The sequence below is a fragment of the Ovis canadensis genome, chromosome 16 (genome assembly GCF_042477335.2).
Source record: "Ovis canadensis isolate MfBH-ARS-UI-01 breed Bighorn chromosome 16, ARS-UI_OviCan_v2, whole genome shotgun sequence".
NCBI classification, from domain to species: Eukaryota; Metazoa; Chordata; class Mammalia; order Artiodactyla; family Bovidae; genus Ovis; species Ovis canadensis.
Genome location: NC_091260.1, coordinates 920,956 through 937,865, shown reverse-complemented (window position 1 = coordinate 937,865; position 16,910 = coordinate 920,956). Strand labels below are relative to the sequence as shown.

Sequence of the window (16,910 nt, the reverse complement as noted above, 5' to 3'; positions counted from 1 at the left end):
GGGCTCCCGAACCCTCTTCAAGCCTCGGCCCACCAGGGCAGGCTAATAAAGAACTATGGGCCCTATTAGGGCTCACTTTAAGCTGTAACCCCAACACTAATGCTAACCCTAACCGTAACCCGAACCCTGACCCTGACATGAACCCTAACCCAAACCCGAACTCTTAGAAGAGGGGGGATCCCCAAATTCTAACCCTAACCCTGAACCCGAACCTGAACAAGTTGGGGGGTTGCCCGAACCCTAACCCTAAGCTAAACAATAAACCTCTAAAATAAAAATAAACGTTTCTGGTCTAAGTCCCGCCTGTTGCTGTCCCCCGCCCCCTAAGAGCAAAAGAGTTAAGCTGCGGACTTGAACTCCTGACTTACAGACCATCGTCTGCCTGCTCACCAGCGCACCTAACCGCTACGCTACAGAGGCTTGCTGTTCTGACAGAGCTCCCGGACCCTCTTCAAGCCTCTGCCCGCCAGGGTCTGGCTCTATAGACTATCATGGCTGTCCTAGGTCATCTTTGCTTTCTATAGTCATAGTTTTATCCCTAAATCATAGACAGATCAGCTGAGAAAAAGCTTGGATTGTCTCGGTGGGGTGGATTTGCTTGTCCTTGTGTTTCACCTGGAGGCAGTCGCGGTCCCGCGGGCCTGTCCTGGAAGGGGGCGTGGGGGTGGGGCGCACCGTGAGCGCGTCGGGGGCGGGGCGAGCCTGGGCGGCTGGTCAGGAGCGCGGCTCACGTGAGCGGGTCTGGGGCGGGATGAACATGGCGGCGCCTCGGGGGCCAGGGCTCTCAGGGCTCGCCATTGCAGCTGGGAATGCTCGTTTCGTGGGCTCCTGGGTCCCCGTCGATTGGCATCCAGCGAGCAGAGCGCAGGGCTGTGGGCCACAGGTAAGGGAACTCGGACTGGGCGGAGCAGGGAACCATGTATTCTGCCCTCTTTGTTTGCAGTCTCGGAGCCGACTAAAATGGCGGTCGCAGAAAAGCCTCGCCTTTGAGGTCAAGGGTTTTACTGCTTTACCCCTTTGCATAAAGCTCAGACCCGCGCGGTTTTCCCAAGCAGCCTAGTGTATTGCTTCCTACAGGCCTGGAGAGGATAACAGGCAGGAAGGCCAGGGGTCTCCAGACAGAGAAAATAGACTGCAAGTGTCAGACGTTTTTTTCTCTCTCTTAAGAGGCCGGAGGAGACAAAAGAGTGCTGCATTTTTTTTTCTCCATCTTGATACAAATTTAAAAGGTTTCTCAGAAATTTCTGTGTTGCCATGACCACTCCTGGCTCCACCTGAATTTAACTTTCCTCAAACCTTGAACTAAGCAATGCATTTTTCTTATGGAAATGTTTGTCTTAAGGTATGCTAATGTACTATGTATTTACCCAAGGCTCTGTCTTCAGGTCAGTTTCCCCTAAAGGCTCAGAAAAAACTTGACAAACCAGTATGTTTTACTCATACCTTGTTCTCTTAATCTATGTGAATGAAACTATATATTTGCTTGGAAATCTGCCTTTCTTCAAGATTCATGTCCATCATTTTATGGCCTGGGATGACTCATCTGCTGCCAATGTTATCTCAATGCATGCTGTGGGTGAGGGGCCTGGTGCCATTCTCTGACACATTGTCTTTCTTTCATTAGCAGACTGCTAGTGGCTCTATAACATCTGGCTAAAGACTAGCAGGGGGTACTCTTCCCCCTTTTACTGTCTACGTCAGCAGCTCTCTCGATCTCTTTTATATTTTAATAAAACTTTTTAACAGAAAACCTCTGAGCCATCAAGCTTCGTCACTTGCCCTGGATTGAATTCTCCTCTGGAGTCCAAGAATGCTGGCATCTTTTGTGGTTTAGCAACCACCTTTCAGCCTTTTGAAATTCATATTGAATCTTCATTTCAGATTGAAGATGCATTCCATGGTATTGCCAACTGAAGCCTTTTCATCGCTATGGCATATCTGTCCATGTCTTTAGGGTATTTTTCAGCAATCATGTATCATTTCCAGTGTGCCAGTCTTGTTATCCTCATTCTGTCCATAGCAAAGTCTTTTATTAATGTTGACATGACTGAAAGGGAATCGTTTGTTTAAATTCCTTTTCAGATTGTTATTTGCTGGTGTATACAGATAACACTGTGTCATCATTCATTTGTATCAGTTTGGACAGCTTGATAGTTGTCTTTAGTTTCTTTAATTTCTCATAATTTAAGATGACCCTGTCTCATATATTTACAGTCTCACCCCTAGTCTCAGTCATTTCTTCAAAGAACTGTCCTTTTTTTAAACATTACATTATTTTTGACTGTGCTGGGTCTTTATTGCTCGTTTGTCTAGTTGTAGTGAGCAGAGGCTACCCTCTAGTTGCTGTGCCATGGCTTCTCATTGCAGTGCTTTCTCTGTTTGCAGAACTTGGGCTCTGGAGCATGCAAACTTCAAGAGCTGTTCAAGGGCTTCGTTGCCCCTGGGCGTGTGGAATCTCCTACACAGGAATTGAACCCGTGTTCCCTGCATCGGTAGGCAGATTCTTTACCACCGGGCCATTGGAGATGTTTCCTGTTCCCTTTTATTAGAGAATGATATTTAAAACATACATGTAGGAGCTCAATATGCTCAGCTGACAATACATGGATATATATATATATATCCATGTATTCCAGCTCACCTTTGAACATATTCAGTTAAAGGTAATTTGTGATGTCTCCAACCTGATCCACCACGACATGGACATTGTAACGTTTCCTTTTGTTTATCTGTAACTTTGCATTCCAATGGTAAGATACCTGGCTTCCACCGCTTGTCATACACAGAATTCAGTGCTTGTCCCACGTGGTTACTGAAAAAAAAACTGTCAGATTGTCTTTCAAAGGGGGCTCTGCATGCATTGCACCAGTATCTTGAGTATGTTTTTGTATGATAGTTTACTATCAGTATACCCTCAGTGGCCAGGTGTCTATTTCAGTCGCTACCAATTATGAATGGGCTTGTTTGCTCTAGTGTTCTTGGACAATTCGAATACAGTTTCTTTGTCAGATATGCATTGTTTTAGGAAAACAGTTTTATTGATTGTTGGCTGTGTTGCCTCTTTGTGTGTGGGCTTTTCTCTAGTTTTGGTGAGCATGGGCCATAACTAGTGGTTTGCAGGCTTCTCACTGCAGTGTCTCCTCTTGTTGAGGGGCACAGGCTCACGGGCTTCAGTGGCTGCAGCATGTGAACTCGGCATCGTGGCTTCCAGGATCTAGAGCACAGGCTCGCTCGGCTGTTGTGGCACACGGGCTCCATAGGATGTGGGATCTTCCCATCCTAGGGATCGCACATGCATCTCCAGCACCGGGGGGTGGATTCTTTACTATGGAACCACCAGGGCATATTTTAGACTAGTTTTCCACACATGTATCTAGTGAAAGAGGCCAGGATCAAGAGGCATGGCAGCTGGGAATCCTCAGCCCCAGCTCTGGTGTGCTATCCAAAGCTCTGGGGCCTTTGGTGAGCAGCTCAGCTTCCCTGGGACTGTTTCCTCCCATCAGAAATGCCCTGCTTTTGGACTGTAGCCCACCAAGCTCCTCTGTCCCTGGGATTTCTGAGACCAGAGTACTGCAGGTGGTGCCATTTCCTTCTCTGCTGCTGCTGCTGCTGCTGCTGCTGCTGCTGCTGCTGCTGCGTCGCTTCAGTCGTGCCTGACTCTGCGCGACCCCATAGACAGCAGCCTACCAGGCTCCTCTGTCCCTGGGATTCTCCAGGCAAGAACACTGGAGTGGGTTGCCATGTCCTTCTCCAGTGCATGAAAGTGAAAAGTGAAAGTGAAGCCACTCAGTGAAGTCGTGTCCGTCTCTTAGTGACCCCGGGGTTGCAGCCTACCAGGCTCCTCTGTCCGTGGGATTCTCCAGGCAATGGTACTGGAGTGGGCTGCCATTGCCTTCTCTGATTTCCTTCTCTGCAAGATAGCGTTTTGAAGATATTTTCTCGTGGATATTGCTTTTGATGAAGGAAGGGGGATCCCTTTCAGGGCTTGAGAGTGAGTTCTTGTCTGACACTGGGCAATGAGTTGTCTGAGGAGAGGAGTGCTGTCCAAGCGAGAGGCTTTATTGGGAAGGGCTGCCAGGGTGCAGGGCAGGAGGGTGAGGGAAACGGAGAGAACCACTCTGTCACGTGGCTCACAGTCTCAGGTTTTATGGTCATCGGGCTCATTTCTGGTTTGTCTCTTGCCAGGCATTCTGAATTGGGATCCTTCTTGGGGGCACACGCATCACTCAGCTGAGATGGATTCCAGCGAAGTGGATCCTGGGAGGTTGGTAGGACCTCTGAACTGGAGCCTCCCATCTCCTGACCTCTCCAGAATTCTGGTTGGTGGTAGCTTGTTCGTTCCTTGTTCCTTCCCAGGACCTCCTGTTGTAAGATGATTCCTGCAAGTGTTTTCTTTTCTCTGTTGCCTGGCCAGGGTGGGTGGTCCGTGGTTCATTTAACAGTTTGTTTTTGGTTCTCTCGAGTAAGGTCCTCCACAGGGTAAATGTATGAAATGATAAAAGGCAATGTTTTAAATAATTTATATTCATAATTTGGTAAGTTGGCTTGTTTTGTGTATGTTAGACCTGATCACCAGACCAACGGTCATGTAGAACTTTTGCAGTTTTCTAAAATTCTATAGTTTTTTAAATGGAGTTACCTTGTTGCAAAGTTTGTGTTTATGTTCATATTTTTTTAAAGTTATTTCTTTTAGTTGATTGATCATTGCTTTACAATATTGGTTTGATTTGTCATACATCCACATGAATTAACCATAGGTGTACCTATGTCCTCTTGCTCTTGAATCTCCCTCCCACCTCGCACGCATTCCCACCTCTCCAGGTTACTACTGAGCCCCAGTTTGAGTTCCCTGAATCATACAGCAAATTCCCATTGGTTGTCTATTTACAAATGTAGGTGTACCTGCATCCATGCTGCTCTCTCCATTCATCTCACCCTCTCCCTCTTGTTCCCCACCCTCGTCTGTAAGTCTGTTCTCTATGTCTGCACCTCCATTGCTGCTCTGTGAACAGACTCGTCAGTACCATCCTTCTAGATTCCATGTTTTTCTCTCTTTGACTGACTTCCCTCCCCTTTATTAGAACAAACTCAAATGTGTTCCTTTTTATGGCTGCATTCCATGCAGGCTCTGATTGTTCCTTAGCCATGTTTTGCGGAGGGTCATGGAGCTATTCTGCTCCATTTCAGTTTGGGCTTCCAGTCTGAGTGCTCGCAGCAGAGCTGCTTCTGGGTGAGCCCTCTGAGGTCTGTGAGCACCGGGCTGCCCGCTCTTCTCTTGTGGCCCGCAGGGGGCGCCAAAGGCCCCTCTGACCCGCGGGCCCAGGACGCTTTGCCTTTAGACTCTGCTCCGTGAGCAGCTGGCGGGAGCTTTGTCTCCTCAGGACCATCAGGGCTCAGGCTTCTGGATAACAGGGCTGCATCCAGGCTGAGAGGAGCAGGGTTGCCTCAGTGCCCACCAGCAGGGAGGCGCTGCAAGAGCGAAAAATGAGGATGGAGTAGACGTTTCCTGTGTCCAGCTGAGGGCTGACTGGAGGTCCATCTCAGAGGACTCAGGGGGAAAGAGCTCCGTGTGCAAAGCGGTGGGTTTTCAGTTAGATTTGCGTTAGATGATGTAGAGGATGAACACTGATGTTCTTCCGTGTAGGTGGCCATTTTCCTGTCACTGTTTCTTGAGAAGACTGTCCTTTCCTCTTCGCTCGTTCCTGGTTTGATTTTCAGGAACTGACCATGTACAGGTGGGTTCGTTTCTGGGCTCTCTATTCTCTCCTGGAGTCCATGTGTCTGTGTTCCTGCCAGTTCCTCACTGTGGTGGTCACTACAGCTCCGTGATGTAGTTTGAAGAGGGATAGGAAGATGCCTCCAGCTGTGTTCCTCTTTCTCAGAGTCTTTTTGGCCGTTTAAGGTCCTGTTCAACAGTAGCAGCCTAATATTAGGAATATTTCTATTTCTGTGAAAAATGCCATTGAATATTATTTTGTGATTGCAGTCCGTGTATTTGTTGATGACTTTGGTTGGAATGGACCTTTTAATTCCTCATTGTTCCAGTGCATGAGCGTGGAATAATTTTCTGTGTGTTTGTATTTTCTTTGGTTTCTTTATCAGTGCCTTCTAGTTTTCTGACTACTGGTTTTTTATGTTCTTGATTAAGTTTGTTGCTAGATGTTTTATTTAAGTGGGATTTTCTTAATATTTTTTTCCTGATTGTTATTAGTGTATAGAAATGCAAGTGATTTTTGGACTGTAAAGGGTAGTATTTTATGATTGTAAATTAATCCAAAATGATTCAGCTTTACTGAATGTAGTCTAACAACTTTTTGTGAAGTGATGTGGAACATTTTATCTGTAAGATCTGTTTCTCCTGCAGTAGGTCATCCGGAGGACCCAAGACATGGTGGTTACTAATAGACTTCCCACACTACTTCTTCATTCCACGTGGACTCCTTCACGGGCAGTGAGCATCGCAGCTTCCCTTGAACTTCATCTGGGTAAGTCTTGGCCTGTATCAGAAAGTTTCCTGCCTGTCTGCTCTAAATTTCTTTTGTGGTATTGACATGGTTGTTTTGAAACCTAGTATACTTTCCAGTCATTTAAAATGTACAGAAAATGCCTAGCAATGGGAACAAGTGCTAGCATTTGCCACATCATCTAAAATACTCTATGTGTTTTATCCAAAATGGGTACCTTCTGCAGAACCAGCACATAATCTCCAAAATCAGGAAATCATATGGTACCTACATTATAATGTAATCCACTGCCCCACTTCCACTTTTAGCAATTGTTCAAGTGTATGAATATATCTTTTGTTTCCATCTTCATCCTTTTTTCTTTATTTAGAGTGTTACTGAGATTTTCAGTTATTTGGACAAACTTGATGGATTGAAAGCAGACATGGTGAATAAGGGTTCTGGGTGGCCTTTTCGATGTGGATTTCTTTTTCACTGAAGATGGTTTTAATATTTATTCATGTGGTAACATGTATGAATCCTGCATTCTTTCTCCCCCCCCCATAGTAATTAAAAATAAATAATATGCCATTTACCATTTAGATATTTGTAAGCATACAGTGTTGTAGCAGACAACCTTTTCTTGTTTTGCAAACCAGTTTAATAATGTGCACCTTGTGCGTGCTTTGGAGAAACTCAGGAAACTGAGTCAGTGACTGAAATGGCCCAAGATATCACCTTAGATTCCATCTTCATCTGAAAACAAAACAGGCACTTTCTGGTGGTCCAGTGGCTGAGACTGGACACTCCCAAAGAAGGAGGCCCAGGTTCATTCCCTGATCCAAGAGCTAGATCTCCCATGCCACAAAGGAGAATTTGCATGTTGTAGCTAAATATCTGGCTTACCTCAATGAAGGTTGACCTGGCGCAGCCAAATTAAAAAAGAAACAAATATTTTACAGATACAACCAAAGGAAAGGAAGGGTATGGTTGTTGTGCAGATTTACGGCTTAGCTTTCCCTATCGATAGAAAAGAAAAAAGAGTTTCAAAAGACTGTGTCTCATCCTTCTATCTGGCATATAGAGAGGATTCCTTTGAAATGAGATTTCTCTGGTAAATGTGACTCACAGAAGAGCTGTCTTGAACTTGGGTTTCAGAGATGATCATGTGTCCTCTAAAAAAAAAAGTTAATTGGGTCCCACTAATTCTCATGCTGAGGTGGTATATTTTGTGGTAGCATTTGCTCCCCTTCACTTTGGATGTATCCCCATTTGTTTACACTGTCATCTACTGAAGACATCCTGATATTTGAAAGTTTTTAGTTATTACAAGTAGAGCTGTTGTATATAATCATGTGATACTTTTTGTCTGGACGTTTTCAAAGCTGTTTAGTAAGTGCTAGCCATATAGTATTCAGGTCACAGGTGAGCTTTGTTTAGCTGTGGAAAAATCCAGCTATGTTTCTCTGTGGCATGTGGGATCTTCTGGGGTAAGGGATCAAACTAGAGTGTCTTGCATTGTCAGGCAGATTCTTTACCACTGAGCCACCGGAGAAGTTGTGCCCTACCCCCGTTTTTTTTTTTTGAGTTTACTGGATCTAATAGGTGTGCAGTGCTACCTCACTGTTATTTTAGTTTGTAATTTCCTAATGATATGTGATTTTGAGTCTTTTTGATAGGCTTATTTACTATCTTTATATTTTTGTAGGACAGGTGTTTAGGTGTATACATTTTTTATGAGATTGTTCTAGATTTTTTGGTATATTTGGAGTACAATCCTTTATCAGATATGTATTTTATAAATATATTTTCCTGTGGCTTGTGTTTAAGTTTTGTGAATAAGGTTTTTCACAGTTTCAATGTCTAATCCTTTAAAGTTAATGTTATATATGTTTTATATCCTTTTTTGGATAGACTTTAGTGTGTTGTTGTTGTTGTTGTTAAATTTTATAAGCAGAAGTGAGGTACTGTAGATACAGTTTTAAGCTAAGCTGAGGTACCATAGATACAGTTTTGCCTTTTGTCTGTTAAGAAGTTTGAGTGAGTTTGGTGTACACTGTATATAACATTATGTCTACATTCATTTGACTGGATATAGCTTCCAATTATTTGTCTAATTGGTTTTGGAGATATCACGGGAAGTCAGTTTTTCCAAGGGAAACTGAGGTCCATGAAACATGAACTCTTTTCGATCGGTCGGAATCACTCTCTGCTATTTCTGACAGATTTGACTTGTTTGGATATCTCATATGAGTGGAATCACAGAACGTTTGTCTTTTCTTGGTCTGGTTTATTTCACATGATCTAATGACCATAAGGTTTGTCCACATTGTCGCATTGTCAGAATTACTGACTTTGAAGGGCCGAATCAGATTCCATTGTGTGTATACCACAGTTTGTTTATGGAATTGGCTGCCATGGACACTTAGATCACTTCTGTTTGTTTGCCAGTGTGAATCATGCTGTTGTGAGTATGACGGAAGAAGTATCCATTTTTTCAGCCCCCTTTCCCAATCCTTTTGGGTACATAGCTTGAATTGGAATCGAACTATGTATTTATTCCATGTGTTTGTTTTGGAGTCATTTCTGTAATGTCTTGCAGAGTGGCAGCACCATTTAATGTACTTTTTCGTATGGTGGAATACCGTTCAAGCTTCTGAATATACCTTGTGTTGCATATTCAGTCTCCCACCAACGGACACTTGAATGAGTTCTACCTTTGAGCTATTGTGAATGTCACTATGAGTATTTGTGTACCAGTTTTTGTTTGAATTATTAACAAGTACATTACTATATATAAAAGAAGCCACAAGGACCTACTGTACAGTTTAGGAAACTATTAAATATCTTATGATAATGTATAATGGAAGAGAATCTCAAAAGGAATATATGAAAAGCACATAGTAACCATGATATTTATTGTGCCAACACTATGAGTTATCATAGCACTACTCAACGTGTATTTATACATGTCAGTAAAATATTCACATCTGTAAGGATATTATAAAAAATTATATAAAAAATCAAGAATTCAAACAGAGATTAAATAAACTTCCTGTCATTGCTCATCATCATTTATACATTCATACTACCTGTAACACTCATTGTATAAGTGCTGGACTAGCAATTGATGTTCTCGTAAACCAAGAGATTGTGAAGGTGTAAGGAAATATAGCTTATTGAATTCCTTAATGAAGGATTATAGAACTCTATGTCCATGAAGTGAATGAAATTCCATTTTATTGAACCACATTCTTACTAGAGTGATGAGCTTCCACCCCACCCAACGTTAGTTCACAATGAAATCCTGCAGTCCTCTGGCCTCAATGTCTGCTTCCTGCTACCGAGAAAGAAAAGATGAGGAAGTCCTGACAAAACCGATGCTATTTTTCTTTTTCTGATTTGTATTTTATCGCAGGGCTTGGCAAAAAGAGGGCCCAACCTGTTTTTAGAGTTCCATCCCAAGGGTTCCTCTGGCATGTTCCCTATGTTGACAAAGTGCTGATTATTTTCAACAAAGGACAATGATCTGCACTTCACTATCTGTTGCTTGAGCTGGAATAGCGGGCATCCCTTGAAGTGCATTCCTTCATGCTGAAGTAGGCATCCCTGAAGCAATAGTATAAGAGGAACACATTTATCACGTAGACATCGCAGCCCATGCATTTGTAATAATTTTTCAGTTATACCCATCATCATCGGAGGAACTGACTTGTCCCAGTAACAACGAGAGTACCCAGTATAACAGTTCCTTGACTTATGAGTACTTCCTATGAGTACCCTTATGAGTACTTCTTCCAATGTTGTTTCTCCTACTTTGGTCATGAACAGTAGAAGCTGATGGCAGTGGTCCTTGAAATGTATGTCGATTCCTAGGTGGCACAGTTGATAAATAAAAAATCTGCCTACCAGTGCAGGAGGGGGAAGTGATGTGGGTTTGATCCCTGGTTCAGGAAGATAACAATTCATACACATGTTTTATGTGAACCAGTTTGATACTCATGAGTTTTTTCTTCTGTATACAGAAAAACAAATGCTGTTCAAGGACACTGAAAGAACCCTGATGTTGAAAATCAGATCTGTATTGTGAGCAATGCTTAGATATCCATGAGTCGAAGCATAGTATTATGCCTATCATCCTTGTATTTCTCTCAGTGAAATATGTTGAGGAAAACTCTTCATTCGTGGTCTAGATTCACGAAGAAGCTAAATAGCATTCATCCTTTACGTTGACAACTGTGAATTTAAATCTCCTGTGAATCCTATGTGACAACCACACATACCAACATGAGTTATCAGTATTATATCAATATTTTTAGTCCTATTGTATGTCAACTAAAAAAATCAGTATATAATTGTACATGAAGTCAAGACATAAAATCAGTGCAAATACAAAATGTTCCATTCCATCCTTTGAGAAAGGGAGAAAAACATCTCTGTGCTTAGCCTATTGCATTTTTATGTATTAGACCCTTAAGTAGTTTATTCACCACACCCTGTGAATGATTCACAAATCTTCAGAGAAGAAAGGATCATTTCTCTTGAACAATGAGTAGTTCAACTATTCTCAAAGCAAAGCCATAAGTGAGTCTTATTTTGGGTGAGACCATGAAAACTCAGTGTTTTCATTATGCTTGTGCTTATGATGGGAGGAGGTCTGAGAAAGCACTTCTGAAGGTTTATTCATACCAGTCGTTCTCATATGTATCGAGTCTTTAAAGGTCGAATCACCAAGGTGTTGCTTCTACACTTGTACTAGGCTGAGCAGCAACATTCCCTTTCTCCGTAAGTGCAGTAGACGTGTTCCCAACCTGTCTGTCTTCTGTCCTCTGGAGTATGCATTGCTTGAGCTCATCACAGCCTAGTAGATGGAAATCATCAGGATATTCTGGAAACCCTTTTTATTTCAGTCTGTTCAGGAGGTTACCACTGCTGCAAACCTCTGGATTTTACCAAGCGCTTTTAACAACCTCAGATGAAGGATATAAGTCAACACTGGTGACAGCCACGGGCTTCCATGGCCTATCCATGATTGTTGGCTTTGCTTTCATAATCATCCTGTTTCTTATACCAGCTAAACTGTCAGTGTATTTTTTAATTACCATTTTATCTTTGATGGTTTTTAGAGCTATTATGGATTTTCCTATATATCTTCACTTATCGGTGAGGGTCTTATGTTAGTAGTAGTTATGACAACTGACTTTCTGTCTGTTAGCTGTGGCAGAATAAAAAAAGAATGACCCACTGTATATTATTAATATTATGTATCAATATATTGTTAGTTTTATTGTTTGCAGTCATCCAATTCCAAGTTTCTGAAATAAACTTTCAGAAAAATCACATCCTTTTGAATGCCCATTTGACTGAATAGGAGCACGGAAATGTTCTTCCATAAAATTGTTTACAGTTTCCATTCCGTTTCTCCTGTTTGATGTAGATATTGGCCTTTGGTTCTATCAGTAGCTTTGCAAGTAAAAAAAAAAATTAATTAGAGCTCGTATGGTAATTTTACTGTTAGCAATAAGTTTAGCATAAAATGAACACAGAAGAGGTTACAGTAGACCAAATATGAAAGTCAGTTTAAAAGAAAACATAGTGTTGAATGTTTACAGTAGGAATATAGTTATGAAGTTCCTTTATTATTATTCTATCCTTTCCTTTTGTTTTGCAGGGGTGTTAATGTACAGATTCCAGTACTATGGCTAGAGCGAATAATAGTATCATTATTCTTGAGAGCAACTCTACTAAGTCTTCACGCTCATGTCACTCAAGGTTTTTTAATACCTATTATGTTAGTCGTGTTTGTAGTTTGTGAAGTCACATAAGTTGCATTCATTCAAGCAATAGTATCAAACAGCTATGGCATCAATTATAGATGTGAATCGATATCGAATGTGAATCCATTTCACTGTGACAAGTTATTATTGTAGATATTCTATTCATGCCAGTAACAAAGCTGTGCAGAAATAATACAATGTTTATTAAGAAAATAAGAGTTACTAATTTGTTTTATTATTCTATTTCTTTTAAACAGATTTAATGACAACAGGCTCAACTTTTCATTCACTTGTATGACTATGAGCGGTTTGACCAAGTTGAAGAAGATGACTCGTTTGTAGTCTTCCTCATCAGCTCATTCCATCTACTGGCTTTAAAATCATTTAGTACAGAGCTCACCGTCTAGGTGTTCATCCAGTGTTTTGTTTGCTTATCATGCAGGATCATTTTAAAAGGAAAAGTATGTGTGTATGAGTTAGAGCTCTGATCCCAGGAGTCCATGTAGAAGCTTCCCCTGAGAAATGTATCGTTTTTGCACCAATGCTACTGAAATGTGTGAATGTGGTATACCACGCGTCCCAATAAGTGTAAACAGCGTCATAGGCTACTTATTTGAAATGACCAGTACTCATGACATTCCATTCAACTGAGGACTAAATATAGCCAACGTAGGCTGTGTTTGCCAAATAGACTTTGAAGTATTCTTCACACAGTCCTTCATCGATGCCAGTTTTCAGATCGAAGAAACCCTTGCTCCATGAAGTTTGTGAACACATATACTCATGTTTTGTTTGAGATTTTAAAGTCATTCTTCAGTTTTGTTGGAGGAATGGTTCTGTATATGCCCCGTGGATCCCCAAATCCACTGATGTTCATGTGTCTTGGGGCTTCCCAGGTGGTTCTAGTGGTAAAGAACATGCAGAACATACCCATGCAGGAGACATGGGAGGTATGGATTCCATCCCTGGGGCAGGAAGATCTCCTGAGGGAGAGCATGGCAACCCCCTCCAGTATCTTTGCCTAGAGAATCTCATGGAGAGAGGAGCCTGGTGGGGCCTAGTCCATATGATCCCAAGGAGTTGGACACAATGTAAGTGACTTCGCACAGCACATGATTCGTTGTCATAGCTAATATAATGGAGATGACATAAAAAGAAGCACCAGCGGGCGAAAGTCAATATCCATCACTTTTAAACTTTGGAATGTATTGTGATATTTTACATCCATATTTGTATGACTTGATAGTTGGAGAATCGATGCATGTGAAGGCCTGGTTGTGTTATATGTATGTTGAGGGAAGATATATTTTTATGTGGTTTGACATATAGGTCCCATTTCATTCGTAGACATATGCATACTCATCACTTATCATCATTTTTTTTTTTTTTGAAAAGACCATTGTTTGGAAAGGTTGTTGTCTAACCATGAAAGATGCTTGAATTCTTGGGCTCCTTAGAGGAAGAATTCAACCCGGGGCCAGTGATGAGGGTTGATCAGTCAGAGCTTTTGTGTCCCAACGTTTTATTAAAGTATAAAAGAGAGAAAGCTTCTGACATAGACATCAGAAGGGGGCAGAAAGAGTGCCCCCCTACTCATCTTTGGCTGGATGTTATCTAGCTACTAGCAGTCTACTCATTAGAGAAAGGAATGGCAGCAGACCCCTCACCCACAAGATATATGGAGATGACCGTGGCACCAGGTGAGTCATCCTGGGCCATAAAACGATTGATATGAGCAAATGGATAGCTTCATTCACATAGATCAGGAGAGCCATGTATGAGTAAAGCATATTGGTTTGTCAAGTCAGTTCTGAGCCTTTAGGCAGAACCTACTTGAAGATAGAGTCTAGGGTAAATACATAGTACATTCACATAGCTTAAGGCAAACCTTTCCATGAGAAAAATGCCTTGGTCAGCTCAAAGTATGAGAAAAGTGAAGTTCAGGCGGAACCAGGTGTCATTATAGCAACACAGAATTGTAAGAGAAAATCTCTGTTTAAATTTGTATCAAGAAGGGGAAAAAAGATAACAGCTTGTTTCCTCCTGCCTCGGAAGTGACAGATAACAACTGTCTGACACTTGCACCCCATTTCCTCCCTTTGGAGACCCCTGGCCTTCCTGGCTGTTACCCTCTCAGTTTCATTCATTGAGCGTTTTCTGCCTTGTGAAACATTGGGCATAGAAGTATGTGTTTATTTAGGGGTATTTCATCCAGTTTCATTTAAATGCATATGTGAATTAGAAAGTTTGACATGCTGTTGCTTTGTATACCGATTGGGAAATGTGAGCCTCCAAGCTTAATTTAGTTTTTCATGTTCATTTTTCTTTTTAGGGGTACAAAGAAAAATAATATGACTGTTAAGATCAGCTTTCGTATTTTTTGCCAAATATGAATTGGGATCACATCGATCAGAGATGAGTCTGTGCATGAAAGCCCTAATAACTAATGCTAATTGACTTCACTACCATGGGATGTTTTCATATCTATTGAGGATTTACTTCATGTATTTCGATTTTAACTTTCTGTCTCACAGCCTTGTTTGTAGATCAAAGCTATTTGAAATTGTCATCTGGTTTCAAATGGCTTGTGAGGTTATTCATGAGTGGTTCATAAAACCGAATGGATTGTACGTAGCCATACTTTGTTGTCATTCTATGAATTTGAAGAATGTCTGAAGAATGTCTGCAGTTATGCCTTAAAGATTCATACAATTGATGTCCAATATTTATCTCAATAGACTTGCTTTCAATTTGTAGTTTCCTATGCGTATGTCTTTCTTTATGGATTTGGGTAGAACTTGTATTGGAACACTGAAAAATCTGTGATATCAACCGTGCTGACCTTTCTGGTGGTCATCATTAAGATTTTCACGCTCTATGGATCCTAGTGGAAACAGGTGCTGTTCATCCTACTTTTGTGAAGATTGAACTCATCGTAGAAAGTGGAATTTGTTGAAATATTTATGGTATAAATAAATCTTGTCTCTATAATTACCCAGAGTCCTGGTGCGTATTTGATGGCTAAGTTATAAAATGTATGAGATAGATGTGATCCATCAATGGCGACTGGATAAGTGGTGGAGAGGTATTTTGGTGATGCAAGAGATTTAAATGATGTGATCATAGTATTTATATCCCTTTTATGTGGATAATGGGTCTTGGATCCATGTTTGAAACCTTACAACCTCGTCTTTTGTTATGCATGGGAAGTGTCAAAAATGAAGAAGATGCGGGTAGGTACTTCAAGGGTAAGTATAGGGCTGAGGGCGTGACTATGATGTGGGTTAGGGTTAGGATGTGGATGGGGGTCCGGTTAGGGTAGGGTAAAGGTTAGAGTTCGTGGAACAGCCCTCCAAACTTGTTAGGGTGAGGGGTGAGGTGTGAGGGTTCAGGATGAGGGTGAGGGTAAGGATTCAGGGTGAGGGTTAGGATTCAGGATGAGGGTGAGGATTCAGGGAGAGGGTGAGGGTGAGGGTTCAGGGAGAGGGTGAGGGTGAGGGTTCAGGGAGAGGGTGAGGGTGAGGGTTCAGGGTGAGGGCGTGGGTGAGGGTAAGGGTTCGGGGTGAGGGTTCAGAGTGAGCGTTCAGGGTGAAGGTGTGGGCCTCACATCTGATACAGGATTGTACTCCAAATATACCCATCCCTTCCCTTGAACAGACCTCTCACTATGGGAGCCCTTGGCAGTGTGGAACCCACCGGCCCCTAAGGCCTCCCAAAGGACGCCTGGGGCCTAGGTGCAAAGGCAATACAGGAGTGGAGCTGAGGCCAGGAAGGCGCCAGTGGCGTCTCCCAACTTTGCAAAGGCTGCTCCTTCCTGGGTAGGAAGCCTAGCAGCGAGGCAAGTCTGGGCAAGGTTCGCCCAGGGCAGAGCAGCCTCGCACCAGGAACTCTGCCAGATCGGGCCTCTGAGCAGAGCTGGAGCTCTGCCATCCTGGAGGCGCACTCGACTCCGCCCAAGCAGGGCTTGCAGCCTAAGGCGGCTGGGCTGCTTCGTCTTCCCCCTAGGAAGCTCGATTCCCGCATGCTGTTCACTCGGCTTCCAGGCGCCGGCTCCCTGCCCCTCCTTACGGTCTAGGATCAGGGGCTGCTTCCCCTGAGCTGGGGCTGTGGGCAGGAGCCCAGACACACAGGTGCAGGACCCAACCACCTGCACACGTCTCTGCTGGAGAGGAGAGCGCTAGGGAACCTACGTGTGTGAGGCAGCTACTGGGCGCCCACGGAGTCAGACTCGAGGTGTGCGGGGCTCCAGAGCCCCGCCAGGGGTCCAAGGAGCCTGGTGCTCACCGTGCGGCGCTGAGTCTGGGCTGTCAAGCAACCGCTGGAGGAGACCTGCACTTGCCCTTCCCTTGCCTCTGACAGAGCTCTCCCTGCTGGAGCCCTTGGCAGTGTGCAACCCACCGGCCCCTAAGCCATCCCCAAGGACGCCTGGTGCAAAGGCAAGGCAGGAGCAGAGCTGAGGCCAGGAAGGCGACAGTGGCATCTCCCAGGCTCAAGGAGCCTGCTCCTTCCATGGCAGGAAGCCTAGCAGCCAGGCAAGTCAGGGCAAGGCTCGGCCAGGGCAGAGCAGCCTCAGACCAGGAACTCTGCCAGATCGGGCCTCTGAGCAGAGCTGGAGATCTGCCATACTGGAGGCGCGCTCAGATCCAGCCAAGTAGGGCTTGAGCCAAACGAGGCTGGGCTGCCTCTTCTT

At 43.2% G+C, this 16,910-nt stretch overlaps 1 long non-coding RNA gene across 1 annotated transcript; it reads left to right on the top strand.

The window, feature by feature from the left end:
• The first annotated feature begins 733 nt into the window (after window positions 1-733).
• On the top strand, window positions 734-15,208 carry LOC138421885 (uncharacterized). The gene is made up of 6 exons (XR_011249667.1): window positions 734-883; window positions 2,386-2,492; window positions 4,186-4,319; window positions 6,365-6,485; window positions 12,478-13,311; window positions 14,553-15,208. It is a non-coding gene; the product is annotated as an uncharacterized lncRNA (long non-coding RNA).
• Window positions 15,209-16,910: the final 1,702 nt, after the last annotated feature.